The sequence below is a fragment of the Pipistrellus kuhlii genome, unplaced genomic scaffold (genome assembly GCF_014108245.1).
Source record: "Pipistrellus kuhlii isolate mPipKuh1 unplaced genomic scaffold, mPipKuh1.p scaffold_m20_p_3, whole genome shotgun sequence".
NCBI lineage: Eukaryota > Metazoa > Chordata > Mammalia > Chiroptera > Vespertilionidae > Pipistrellus > Pipistrellus kuhlii.
Window position 1 is genome coordinate 158333460 of NW_023425529.1, and position 15213 is coordinate 158348672.

The following is a 15213-nucleotide window of genomic DNA, read 5'->3' on the forward strand; positions in this document are numbered from 1 at the left end:
TAAAGCCTAAATTTAAACATCATATTAAATAAGTAAAGATATAGTACTCTTTAAGTCTTTTTTTGGTTTATTTCACGTTTGCAATTTTTCTCTCTGATATTATAAATTACCCAATGGAACACTCCCCAACAGCTTTTATAGAAGGGGAATAATTCTCTCATGTGCCAGCACTTATGTGTGTTGTTTGTAGCTAATATTCAGAAACTTAATGTAGGATAATTTTAATTCATGCATATAATCATTAATTGAAAACATAACTGTAATTGTTCTTATATAAAAACAAAATCTTCACTAGAAATTAATGAATACATTTGTAATAATGTAATATAAATTTCCTTTATTTCCTATTGTATTTTAAACCATTGCTATTGTTGTTCACATGTCCCAGCCTTTAAAAATAGTCATGTTAGCCAAAACCGGTTTGGCTCAGTGGATAGAGCCTCAGCCTGCATACTGGAAGGTCCAGGTTTGATTCTGGTCAAGGGCACAGGAGGCAGTTGATCGATGTTTCTAGTACTCTCTCTCTTCCTCTCTGTAAAAAATCAATAAAATATATTTAAAAACAAAACAAAAAACAGTCATATTATTAGCTTTACTGAAGGTGATGTTTAATTCAACTTCTTGGCATCCTGAAGTATGCTGTGTGCTATATGCTTTTTATAAAGTTGCCATATGCCAGAAGATATCACCTGATTTTCATTTTATAAAGAATCACATCTGAGAATGCTATAATACTTACATTTATTACATCTTACTAGTATTTCCCCTTTGTTTTGCTTGTTGTTTTTTAAATGTCATCAGTTTAAAGGGCTTTCACTTCATTAAACAGTTTCTTTCATAAGTTTAATCAGTAGGTGGAAGAATAGACCCTGGTCAGCACTAAATTTTCCCATCTGTATAAAGACAATTTTAAAGGTATAATTTTCAAAACAAAAGGAATGATTTGTATTTTTGTATATAAACTTAAACTTTGTTTAAATATAATTTTGACTTTTTTGGTTAAAACAAAATCTATTGTGCAATTATTTTGTTTTACAATATAATAATTGAAAGGAAGGGATAGGTAGGGTAGGAGTTTTGATACCCAGAGGAGGTTAGGAATTTTCTTAGTGTTGCTGCTACCTTGGATTGCCAAATAAAAACATCTGAGTCTTTTGCCTCATTTTTTATTGACTTTGTCTAACACCACTCCTCTTTTAGTTTCTTTCTATATAACTATCAAATGCCATTTGTAAAATTAGGTACATACTTGTAAAGTATTATAAAGTAACATGTTAGGGCATGACAATAAAATATTTGAAATCATGAATATTTTACATATTTCCAAAAGGGTTTGTAGCCTTAGCCAGTTTGGCTCAGTGGATAAAGCATTGGCCTGCAGACTGAAGGGTCCCAGGTTCAATTTCAGTCAAGGGCATGTACCTTGGTTGGGGGCACATCTCCAGTAGGAGGTGTGCAGGAGGCAGCTGATCGATGTTTCTCTCTCTACCCCTCTCCCTTCCTGTCTGTAAAAAATCAATAAAATACATTTAAATTAAAAAAATGATTTGTACACATTAGTATTATATAAAGAAAGGAAATAAATTACATATTTCTTCAAGAATAAGCTTGAAAAGATAATCCTGCAATTTAACAAGCTTTCACACTAAGCTATTAAAATCTGCAGCTTAAACCATTATTCTTTATAAATGACCTAGCACCGTGGTCAGCAAACTGCAGCTCGAGCCACATGCGGCTCTTTGGCCCCTTGAGTGTGGCTCTTCCACAAAATACCACAGCCTGGGTGAGTCTATTTTGAAGAAGTGGCATTAGAAGAAGTTTTAAAAATTTGGCTCTCAAAACAAATTTCAATCGTTGTACTTACTGTTGACATTTGGCTCTGTTGACTAATGAGTTTGCCCACCACTGACCTAGTATATTTTGTCCGCAGGTGTAGAATTCAGCCACATAAAATATTCTTAAATCTTATTTTACGTTAGGTTTAAACCATTGTTAAGATGTGAACCCTATCTTCCTCATATGTGAAATGTGAGGGATATTAGACTTAGGTTGAGTGAAAGTTCATTTAGATGTCAGGAAAGAGAAGATCAGGTGTGTTTGGGGCTTCCACCACAGCAGCAGCTGCTGGAATTCCCACTGCTCTACCCTTCCCCCAACCTAATTTACGGGGGGGGGGGGGGGGGGGGCTTGGAAATGATACTAGGATTACCTACAACAGAACATTTCTAAGGTGTAAGTGTATGGGTCCAGTCCAGACACTCATGTCTAAAATCTGAAATCAGGAGTTGTGATGATGAATAGCTAACTGAGGGTATTAAATTGTTCCCTTGTGTGGGAACTAAGCTGGTTAGCACAGCACCCAGAGGGAAATAATGTGCAGCCCTCAGTGGCCTCTGGAGAAATCAGCTCCACCCTCAGTCATTGTGTAAGAGGAGGTCCTCCCTCCCAGTGTGGTGTGTTATGGATGCAGCAAGTTATTGATACAATTTCATAAATTCCTTTGTCATTTGAATTGTGAATTATAAAATAGTGCCTGTTATCTGGCTGGCCCTATGCTAAGAACCTGGGAGTTATAAAAGATTGCTTACTCCGGATCAACTGCATGCACATTCACATTGTAAAATTAATCTTGTAAATTTGTATAAATTTGATTTACTTTTTTTTCCCCTCTTTGAGGACATTTGTCACACTATGATTTTATGAGTAGTCCCTCACAACCTAACAAAAAAGAGAAACAACTTCAGTGTCTGGCTGTGTAGATAAAGGTATGCCTACATAATGGAACGCTGTGCAGCCATTAGAATTATATCCTAGAACTCGATTCCAAGTCCTGGGAGATGATCAAGAGAGTCAAGTGGAAAAAATAGTTATAACAGCATGTAGAGAATGATCCCATTTTTGGTAAATAAAAATATATCAGCATGAAAATAAAGGACTAAAGAAAAGCAAACAGGAAAGCAATGGTGATTATCTTTGAGTGCAGGGGTTATCAGATGGAACAGTTTTAATTTCCTTTCCCTGCCTTCTTTAAATGTTCTACAATAAGCATGCACTGTTTTAATGATGGGATACTTCTCACTTCCTGAACTGTTACTAGAAGGAGAGTTTCACCACAGGATCTATCTTTATTAACAGACTCTTATTAATTGGCCAGGTGGCCTCTCTCTCCCTCTTATTCGTTTATTTATTTATTTTTTTACAATAACTAAAATTTGGAAACAGCCCAAGTGCTTATCATTAGATGAATGGATAAAAAAAGCTCTGGTACATTTACACAATGGAATACCATGCACCTGTGGAAAAGAAGCATCTCTTACTCTTCGGGACATCGTGGATGGATCTGAAGACTATTATGCTAAGAGAAATAAGCCAATCAGAGAAAGACAAACATCACATGATCTCACTTCTTTATGGAATCTAATGAACAAAACGAATTGACCAACAAGATAAAACCTGAAGCACGGAGACATGGAACAGATTGACATACCTCAATGTGGGGGTAGGGAGTGAGAAGACATAAACCAGAGAAGTTATGTACCCATATGCACAGTCCATGGACATGGGAAAAAGAGTGGTGAAGGCCTGGGGAAGGGGGATAGGGGCTGGGCAGAGGGGGCTAACGCAGGGGAAAATGAGGGGCATTTGTAATCAACAATAAAAATATATAAAATAAATTTGATTAGCTTTTACAAATTAATTATGATTAGAAAGGAAATCTAAGATCTCTGGCCTTGCTCACGTCAGAGCAGCTCCTCCGGGTTCGTCGTCTTTGGGCCAGACACAGGAGTGAAGGGCTGGCATGGGGCCGGCAGCATCTCCAAACATGGGCTGTCCCTGCGAAGCCATGTCCAGACCGTCAGAAGGGAGTGCAATTTTCTTTTAAGCTTTGTTTGAGGTTGTCTTTGATCTTCACATTGGCATTATCCAAGTAGACTAAGCCCTTTTTTTTTAAAAATATATTTTATTGATTTTTTACAGAGAGGAAGGGAGAGAGATAGAGAGCTAGAAACATTGATGAGAGAGAAAAACATCGACCAGTTGCCTCTTGCACACCCCCTACCGGGGATGTGCCCGCAACCAATGTACATGCCCTTGACTGGAATCGAACCTGAGACCTTTCAGTCCTCAGACTGACACTCTACCACTGAGCCAAATCAGTTTCGGCAGACTAAGCCTTTTGTTATGTAAAAAAAATAATTAAATGACATTGTGTTTAAGATCACTTTAAAAATAAAGATAATAAAATTATAGAAATATATTAGCAATACAGTATGAGGGAAAAATTGTTGATTATTTAGATTTATTTTACAACTAGAGGCCTGGTACACAAAATTCATGCACTGGGGTGGGGGTGGGGTGCGGGTGTTCCCTAAGCCCGGCCTGCACCTCTCACAGTCTAGGAGCCCTTGGGGGATGTCTGACTGCCGGCATAGGCCTGCTCCCCTGGTGCTCACCAGCTGTGAGGCTGGCTTCTGGCTAAGCAGGACTCCCCCTGTGGGAGCACACTGACCACCACGGGCAGCTCCTGCATTGAGCTTCTGCCCTCTGGTGGTCAGTGCGCATCATAGTGACCAGTGATTCCACCATTTGGTCAATTTGCATATTAGTCTTTCATTATGTAGGATCTTATGGCCCTTAGCAATACTTAGAATTATATATTTAGAATATATGATACTTTTTTTTCCTCTACAATTTTGGGCATGTGAAAATATGTTAGGCATTTGTTTTGTTTTTGTTTTATCTTGTATGTTTTTGTAGTCCTACTGCAACTGTGCACTGTATGTAAAACTAATCACAAAGATAGGAACTAATGTGCTGAGATTGAGTGAGTAGCTCTGTGCGACGAAGAAATGTTTAAGATGGTGTTATGACACTGAACTGTCAATTTGGATCATCCAGTGGCTGATTAATTTGTCATTTTCAAGGACTAAACAAATGAGATCAACAATACAGAAACAATGATATATCTGGTATGCAGCAGTGCAAGTTGATTAATTTCTTTAACATTTCCAGCTTCACAAAAGTAGCAATTTTTCACAAATAAATGACTAAAATAATGAAACCCATTTTAGACCATTTAGAGGAAAACATTGGTAATATCATGTCTCTCTGTGTCCCCACCTGTTGCTGTTGGAAGTGGGCTCCTTAGGGTGTCATGGGAATAAATCTTTCCTGAACCCCCCGTGGGAGAATGAGGTGCTGTGGAAAGTTATCTTTCTGTGGAATTAAACCCCTTAGTTTCCAAAGTCCCATCTCCCTCCATTCTACCATGAAAAAACAAAAACAAAAACAAAAACCATTTGTCTTAGGCAGAGCTAAGATCAAAGCCATTGCCCAGAGTTTTTGTTCCATATGTTCCCAGCTGCAGTCCGCATGGCCATGTGGCTTCTGGGGTTACATGCCTGTGGAGGCACACAGCAAGTGCAGGTCACGGAGCAAAGAGAAACTGGAGTGCAAGTGGCAAGGGAGAGAATTCTTTGTTTGGGGGATTTTACGTGGGGGCTTACCCAATGAATCCTTCAGGATTTCACATGCTTGCAGTGGCTCCAACCCTGTGGCTAATTATATTTTTTCCCAGGTTAGGCTGACAGGCAGATACCTTCCCTATCTCACCACCACTTCTCTAAGCATGTGTCCATCATCCTCTTTGTTGGACCCCTTCCCCAGTGCTTTGCAGGGAATGAACTGATGGTTCCCTGTGGAATGTGAAGTTGCAGCTTCCTGGTGAAGCTGCCCTGATGATCATGCTTATAATGTCTGGCATCCCCTTTGCTCCTTTTCTATCTTTAATATTATAATAGCTAGCTAGTTATGCTAGTAACAACATTACCTTTAGGCTTGTATATTGATAGTGGCAGATATATTCTATGAGAATGTTTTTTATAAAACTAATTCTATTGTGTGTGCTTTTAAAGCTTAGTAAAAACCAAAAGTGTTGCAGAAGACCAAAGAAAACCAAAAACGCTTCTAAGAAAAAGGAGGGACACTGTTTAATACACCAGCGGATTCAGGGAACAGCCTTCCAAATCTGAGTGAAGGAACACACCTGGGGCTTTCCTTTATATCTCCCTCCCTGTGGTCTTTGTCCCAAAAGCATGGATTATGCTTCAGGTCCTTTTCTTGGGCCTTGCAAGAAGGTCCCCAGGTGTTGGGGGTCTCCAGGCCATATCTGATGGTCTGGCCTGGTGCCAGCGTTAATAACCCTCCCTCTAGAGCAGTGCACTGTTCACAGTAACCAGTTCTGCAAGACCAGTATCTGGAAAGGAGATAGGGACTTCATTAAAGGTTATCAAGAATGTGCACTGAGTTTGCTGGCTTGGATTCAGATCACTAGCCCCAAATATCAGGGTTACATTGGAATTAGCCCTTTTAGCCTTTTGAATAGCAGGCCAAATATTCTCCCTTGGCGCTGATTATGAAGTGGCAAAATTCCATCTGGACAAGCTTCTGGGATGACCATGATGTGGCCACCGAGTGCAAGCTCATTGTCAGCGATCTCCTGTCACATCGAGGTCCTGACCCCTCCCCCCCACTCTCTGGTTATCAGAGGCCATAGAAGAGGTTCAGCTTGTTTACTGTCATCATTCAACATTAGATGATAGTGTCGAATGGACAAATAATAGGAAGAAATAGGTATGAGAGGAGGGAGGGAATTCTTTTCCATTGAAGTGACAGATTCACCCTTCCTTACATGTTTTTGAACTTCTGACTTTGGAGGCACACAGCAAATGCAGGTCACAGACCAAAGAGAAACTCTGCTTATAAATTTAAAGCTTATAAAAATATAGGGAAGAAGGAGTATAAGGATATCTCTTATATCCTTTACTTTTATCCCCCAAATGTTAGCATTTTACAGAACTAAAATCACAATTAGGACGGTACCTTTGATACAACATGGTCTTGCATGTGAATAATAATTGCCCATCACCCCCCTTCTTGATAGCCATTATAGCCAGATACACACACACACACACACACACACACACACACACATACACACACTATATTAGAAAGGAGTATTTGGAGACAAAACTGGCCACCCAAGCAGTACACATGGCCTCACACACTCTCTGGAAGGCCTCATTTTTAGTTCAATCCCCTGCTCTTGCCACCTTGAACTTCATAATAGTTTTCCAACAAGGGGTCCCGCATTTTTATTTTGCACTGGGCCCCACAAATGATGAAGTGTCCCTGCTTGAAGATATTAGAAGACGTGGAGAATGGTAGTTAAGAGCACATCTCTAGGACCACACCCATGGAATTCAAATCCCAGTTAGGTTGTTTACTAGTAATAGTTTTATAATTTGGGGGATGAAGGTAACAGAACTGGTAAACTCATGGAGTTGCTATGAGAAATAAACGAACTGATATAGTGTGTGGCACATTCTGAGTGCTAAATATTTTTGCTTAAAAGACATGTGTACCCATATCCTCAGACACACACACACACACACACACACACACACACACATACACATGCACACACGCATGCAAACACACACATTAAGAATGGGGATTTAAATTGGAACTCAAAGAAGGAAAGAGACATGCACTCTTTGGTTTTATTTTTGCAAAAGAAAGGAAAGATAAATTGTCAGGAAACTAAGAAATACCTGGTTTGGTTGTTTAGTTTTAAGATATCGATATATTTAATAGATCATGAGAGAGAGAAGAGGAGAAGAGGAGGGGAGGGGAGGGGAGGGGAGGGGAGGGGAGGGGAGGGAAGAGAAGAAGGAGTGGAGGGGAGGGGAGGGGAGAGGAGGGGAGGGAAGGGAAGGGAAGGGAAAAGGAAGAGGCCTCTTGGGTTTAGAAACATTTCTGGCCCTTCTTCAGGTCCTTCCCTCTACTCAGCAATGCAAATGAAAATGAAAACAAACATCTCTTATCTATCACACCTCACCCTGGAAGCTAAGTATTTTCAAAACTTAGGAGACAGGTGGGGCAAAAACTTCAGTTTGGGAACAGAAGATCATCCTAAATGTAACCAGATAGTAGTGAGAGGGAACCAGATTCAGAAGATCAGATGGCGATAGCAAGAGAACCAAATAAGAGGGAATTTGATGAGAAAGAATGTCCACAGGGAAGACTCTTTCCTGGGCCAAGGGGTTTCCATATGATACCTACCGGCCTGCAGGACTAAGCTGGGAGCAAAGAGGGTAGAAGGAGGGAAGGGTTTTGCCCAGCCTCCCTCTAAGTGCTGAGAAACAATTGGTCCTGTTTGAGGAGTTTCAACAGGGAGCAAGCATAGAGCCGGGGTCCCTGATCACCTAGTGGAGTAGGAGCCACACTCAGTATGAACAGAACTGTGCGGGTAGCATCACTTAGGAACAAAAACACAGCCACATTTTTATTTGCATTTCAGATAAGTCTATTGCATAATACATGGCAGTCTGGCTCCCTTGGATGTTAAGACAAATTGATTAATTTATTTTCTTAAGTGTTAACCTCACAGTTGACAGAGCTGCCAGATTAGAGTCCAAAACCGCAGTTTAAATGAACTAGATATTTCTAAACAGCATCCTGCCTGCTGAGAAGTCGCCTCGATCACCTTGAAAGGTTGCCATGCAGCCTGGGAGGGAAGCCCTCCGGAGAAGACGGGCTGCTTTAGTGTTGAAATCCGGGTCTGTGGCGAGTGAGGATGTGGTCTGTGCATTGAGAGATCTGTCTTCATACATCAAGAGAGGAAATTTAGCACTTAGTGTACATTCCTTTTAACCCACATTAGCAGAATGGATACATCACCAGACCAGCTCATTTTCATTTATGAAACTCATAAGTCATTGGACTTCTAGTTGTTGCCTGAGTGTTAACTTGGGGAGCAAGGAGTCCAGTTCTGTCTCAAGAAGAGTTGGTTGCAGCAGGCTTTCTCTCTTGGGAGCACTAAGGTGCCTCCTCTCCCCCCACACCCCCACTCCCTCTACATCCCCCCAGGCAAGGTACCTTTGCCTTTCTCTTTCCTAAGCTCTGTTATAAATAAGGCAAGCCCCCCAAGTCAGGGGTTCTGGTAGAATACCAAATATATTTGGGAGCCAGGCAGCAAGGCAAACATTTTTACTTTTATGTAGAAGGGGGCACACACATGGTCTGAAAGCACATGCACTTATAATCCCTTATGCATGTGACCTGTCCTTTGCTCTTGATTGGAGATCAGGTGCATAGTCTTTTGTGATTGGCTAATTCAAAGGGAAGGGTTGGCCTTTACTGTTTCAAGATGGCAGCCCCCAGAGGAGGTGCAAGCCATGCGGCCACCATGGCAGCTGCCAAGTCATGCAGTCCACAATAATGGCAGCTGTCTAAACTGTTCTTTGACAGAAAAGATGATTTGTTTATTCTCACAATTCTCCTCTTTTCTTTATTTAAACTCTTCTCTTCAAACTTGGCTGACATTCATTGACTTTCATGCTCTGCAGTGTCTAGAAAAAGACTAATTTGCTGTTTGGTCAATGTGGTTTCAACGAATCCTTGGATAAGACATAGGAGGATGTGACATCCCATCACTGTAGCTCCTAAACAAAGGAGTGAAGTGGACACTGTTGTTCTAGTGCACATGTGTCAAACACAAGGCCCGCGGGCCAAATCCGTCCTGCCAGGCCTTGCAATGTGGCTCGCACCGTGCTGTCATCACTGCACTCCACTGTGTTTCCATCACAATGACAGTTTATGACTGTTCAGTAAACCATTCGGCCCGCGATTTAGGCTGGATTTTAGATTTTGGCCCCTTCCTGATTGAGTTCGACACCCCTATTCTAGTGCATCAGAGAAAGGACCTTGATCCCAGGCTCCACTTCATGTCACTAAAACTGCCAGTGCCTTAGGCTCAGTGATGGTCCATCTGCTGTGTTGTCAGAGTTGAATGCACAGCACTGGCCCCAACATAGTACATCTTCCTCCTTCTTCTGCCTGTTTTCCCAGGTACCCCGCTGCTGGCATCTAGCTGTTCACTGTCCATTTAACTGCATCTCAGTTATAGTTAACAAGACTTTTCTGGTTCTAGAAAATATAATTAATCCACCACATTCTTGTTCACAGTGGGCCACCAACACAGGACATACTCAAACCGTGCAGCAATCTGATTTCTAGCCTTAAACTCCTTGGCACTCCTCCTACAACCCCAATGTGTATATATGGGGATCAAAGGACCCCCCTAGACTCTCTTTCCTCTTCCTAGTCTGTCTATCCATTGAAAAAGGTTTATTATATGCCAACATGAAAGGCAGCCAATTGTATCAGAGCACAAGGTCCACTTCATTTTCTGGGCAAGGCCACAAGTCAGGGTCCCTCATGACACCACCAGACATCAGCACGGGGTACCAGCAGTGCAGTAATGGGCTTCTGAGGATACTCAGCCATTTATGCATCCGGATACATTTCTCATAAACTCTGAGCACTATTCCCCACATTGAGAGGCAGGAAATATGGTTTACTTCGGAGGATGGGCTAGATTTTTTTTTTTTTTTGGGGGGGGGGGGGAAGGGTCTTAGCTCTTTACCTCTGTTGGATGGGAACAACAGGGTGAGAATCTTACAGGAAACGTTTCCCCAGGTGGTTTCCTCCTGGTATAAGGCAAGCACACATTCCATTCTGTTATTGTCTGAGATCCAACCGAATGGGAATGGGACCACTTGGGCCTCTAGCCTTCTTGCCACACATGTGTAACAGTCACTTTTATTCAGGGCATGTACAGAATATTTAATCCATTCCACTCAGGCATTCATTTCCTTATATCCTACTTTTATTTGCATGGTGGTGGCAGTGGCATAGGGGATCTCGTCCTGTGACATCTACTCCTAAATCTAGTCCTAGCCAATCTTTTGACCTAAAGGCTGAAATATCCAAGTCATTCAAGTTATCTATAACCGATAACGTAACTGGGTAAGCATGATCCAGATTGTACACATTTCTTCAGCCCACATTGTAAGACCCTGCAATTTGTCAGATTCCTTAAGCAAATAGAGCCTGTTGAGGGCCCCTTGGGAACGCACATGGATGACCTTTAAATTAATGTCAGCTGAGTCCAAAGTGACTGGCATGGCTGTCCCGGAAACAGCCTTCCAAAATGTGGGAGACTATTATCAGTACTGATTTCTTATCTTTGGAATGAGGAACGAATAGGACCTTGGCTTACCCAGGTCTTGATATGCTAAATCCCAGGAATGAAGGAGTGAATAGGACCTGGGCACACCAAAACTTCTTTGACCTTAAACCCTCCTCTGAAAATCAATAAATGTGCTATGTTGTCTATGGTGGGTGGTTGACTGTCTCTCCATCAAAGTGGCAGCTTGAATCTATTTCTGTGTCTTCGTCTCTTTTTTATTTTTTTCCCTTTAATTTTTTTTTTTTTTTTTTTTTTTTTTTTTATATGGAGAGGAAGGGAGAGAGATAGAGAGTTAGAAACATTGATGAGAGAGAAACATCCATCAGCTGCCTCTTGCACATCCTCTACCGGGGATGTCCCACAACCAACGCATATGCCCTTTACCAGATTAGAACCTGGGACCCTTCAGTCCACAGTCTGACGCTCTATCCATTGAGCCAAACCAGTCAGGGCTCCCTTTAATTCTTAATCCCCAGTTCCTCCACTCAGGTACCTGTTGTTTTCCGTGCAGGTCACGGAAAACAGAGAAACAGTTCCCCCCCCCCTCCCCCGCAAGAGCCAAGTACATGATGGTTATTAAGACAGCACACAGTTTTTAGTATCACTTTTAAGGGGATATGTCCTGGTATGGCTGTTCAAGTTGAGGTGTGTTGGCCCTTAACCCGTGTGTGATGGATCCAACCTTGCTCTGCAGTCCGAACAGCTGTCTCTCAGGTAAGGTCCTTCCCAGGAGGCTTCCAACTTGCTTCCCTTCCAAATCTTGATTAGAACATAGTCTTCTGGTCGATGGTGATAAACCAGAAACTCAAGAGGGCCTTGCGCCAGGAGGCCTTCTAACCTGAGAGATTAAAGTAGAAGAGAAACCCAGTACATAGTTCTTAAGAAATTGGTCCATAGTTTTCAATGTAAGATCTTGAGGCATTCCAGGGCTTATTGGAATCACCTACAGTCAACTCTAGATTAAAAAAAAACACAAACTTTTTAAAAATTCAAACCTTAGGAAGGTTGTCAAACTTGATTTTATCAAAAGATTATATATTAAAGTGTATTAGATAGGAAGATATCCCAGCAAACTTCAGTTCCTATGATTAAAAAGTGGTCTTTTATTAAATACCCAATTAATATAACATAATTATTTTACTAGAAATGAAGTAACCAAAATAAGGCTTATTTTATAACTTCATTTGTCCTAATGACGCTAATTGGATTTCTCCCATTAGTCTTCCTGAGTACTTTGGCATAAGCTATTTACCCTCTGTTTAGGAAGGCAAAATGCAAATCATTGACTTTTAAGTGTCTTTGGTTTAGGGAAAACAGGGTTTTCTAGGTGGTTGCAAACTGCTGTTTTAATATTTCAGTTTCCCTGCTCTGTCCTTGCTTACTGGCCTATATCATTTAATCAATTTCCGTTTAACATTTCTTCTTTATAAACTTCTTATAATTACCACAAATATTCTTACAACTTTCAAAAAAACCCACATTTTTACAATTTCCAGAAATAACCACCTTTAGAAACCACCTTCTTTTTCCTTCAAAATACATAACCATGCCTCAGTCCTTCCAGTAAGCATCTCCATTCCAATATTCTTTCTGTTCACACCATCAGCAATTTGTACAGACCTTTTTTTTTTAATGTATTAGAATTCTTCAGTCTTAGAAACCTTAATTTTTCAGTAATTTACAAAAATTAAACAGCCAGCATCTCTTAGATTCACATTTATCAACACACTTTTTATAATTATTCTAAAAGACATTAATTATATTTAAACTGGTTTTAATATTAAAAATTTGGTTCAGACCAATTAATTCTCTTTTTTAATCAGGTCAATAAAATATTATATCCTAGGCGAAATTTTACCATACATATTATACATAAAGACTACAATATGTTTTGAACTAATTTTTCCAGAGAAAGTACAAAATTGCTTTTCTCAAAAATGAATTTCTATACTTTATGCATTTTTACAACCCTAATTTCTCCCAACTTAATTTGAACTTTTAACTCTTAGTAGCCTCAAATTTTAGGTGGCAAGTTAATACTTAGCATTTCTCAGATTAGTAATACATTTATATTTTAAGAGAATTTCTCAAATAAAATACAAGACATATTTAATTAATAGATTCAAATCTATCTACTAGATTTTTCGTACAAGGCAAACTCAGATTAATCTTTTATTTTAAAATGCCTAGCTATTTTATAATTTTTATTATTTAATTAGGCAAACTCCAAAGTTTTAAGTTACCAAAGACTTTGGAAAATTATGTATAAACTGCTACATTCTTCCGTAGAGATACATCATCTAAAGTTAGTGCTGCCCCTTCTGTTTCTGTCCCCCCAGGCCCGCTCTTCCCTAGGCCACTTTCTTGAGATGTCAGGTCAATGATTGGTGCTTGGCACAACAGGTCCTCAGGGTCTGGCCCAGAGTACTTTCTCATTTGATCTTTCAGTCTTGGTAAATTAGGAATATCCTTCTTTGCCTTGATGAATATTAAAGACTTTATTTCGGTTCTGAGACTGGGGAACTGCTTCCTTAATTCCTTTAATGATTAGCTCCCTAAGGTCTCTCATGTGCCCTCTATGGTCCATGTTGTTAAGTTCCCACTGAGGCTCTGGGTTTGGAAATTTCTCATCTGCTGGAAGCAGACCAAGGCCAGTCGTGGGCTCCCTTTCCCAGATAGTCATAACTGACTTTCAAACCAATCCCCCTTCTTTTAGTCTAGCTAGTCAGCTGAGCCACATGAGTCTTATAACAGTGTTTCTCTTTCTCTCTCTCTCTCTCTCTCTCTCTCTCTCTCTCTCTCTCTCTCTCTCTCTCTCTCTCTCTCTCTTATTGTTCCAACTCCTTTCACAGCCTAGAAAAGTGGGTTTCTGGTGGTGCAGTGACCTCATGGCTGTTGGAGCCTTATCAAGACAGCTCTCCTCCAAGGGGAAGGCTGGGATTGTAAATTTCCATCTTGGGTCTTCCCTCAGATCATCCCTGGGATGAATAGGGAAGGGAAGGCAGGACAAGGGTCTTATTCCTGTATGACCTGTTCTCCTTTAGATTTTTACTGAAAAGCTTTATGTATTAACAACTTTGAGATTTTTTTAAAGCCAATTATTATCTAAAGCATTTCTTGACTAATTTTGTAACAGGGATTTGAATTATGCTGTTAACTATGATTGCCCTTTCTGTTCAAAGAAAGGACATGCTAATTTGGCTGGGAATCCTATGCCTCCAGGACCACCCTTGAAATGTGGTCCATTCCCATTCAAGAACTGCCCATTTTCTTGCTGCTGTGCCCTCAAGGTCAGCCTTAGTTCCACCTTGGCTGGTCTGCACAGGCTTGTGATGTCACAGCAGGCAGTGGCCATCCGCTTCCCATCCCCGTCACGTTCTGGCCCCATTTCAGCCCGGTTCTGGTTCCATTCTGGTCTCATCCCGGTTAATACCAATGCTGACTAACGGATATTTAATGGACATAATGCTGGGTGGGGTTTTGTAATTTTCTCCGCCCTTTCCAGTTCAGCAAGCCCCAAAGCACAGCCTTCCATTCTGCCATTTGGAAACCTCTGTCTTTTTCTTTTTTCTTTCCCCTCCCACTTTGCCTCGGGTGGGGAGATAATGGTTTGTTAACCACAAGCAGTTATCTTCCTTTATTTTAAACTCCACTGGATTGCAACCTTTAAAAATGTTATACTTTGAAATTCATCTAAGACGTATCGACAGAAATTTCACTAGCTAAGTAAACAAATTAAAACAACAACTACTACAACAACAACAACAACAACAACAACAAAAAACAGACATAAAATGTCAACGCACACTCTCATACAGCCATGCACAACACTAAAAGTTTATTCCAAGAGTGATGTCTCTGTCCCTGGTTCGGGAATTTGCCTCCCCAGAACCTCAGCATTCTCCCAATGGATTTATTTTGTGGGAATGTATTCCCTAGGCCTAGAATTTCTGTTTCCCAGCCTCAGCAGGTTTCCGGTGACTATGTACTCAACCCCCCATGTTGGAGATTTCTTGCACTCCCCGAGATCTGCTTCATCCCCTCTGGCCACTTCCCTCACAGGAGAATGGAACCACAGATCAGAACTCTGCACTTGCTTTATGTCCAAGACACACATG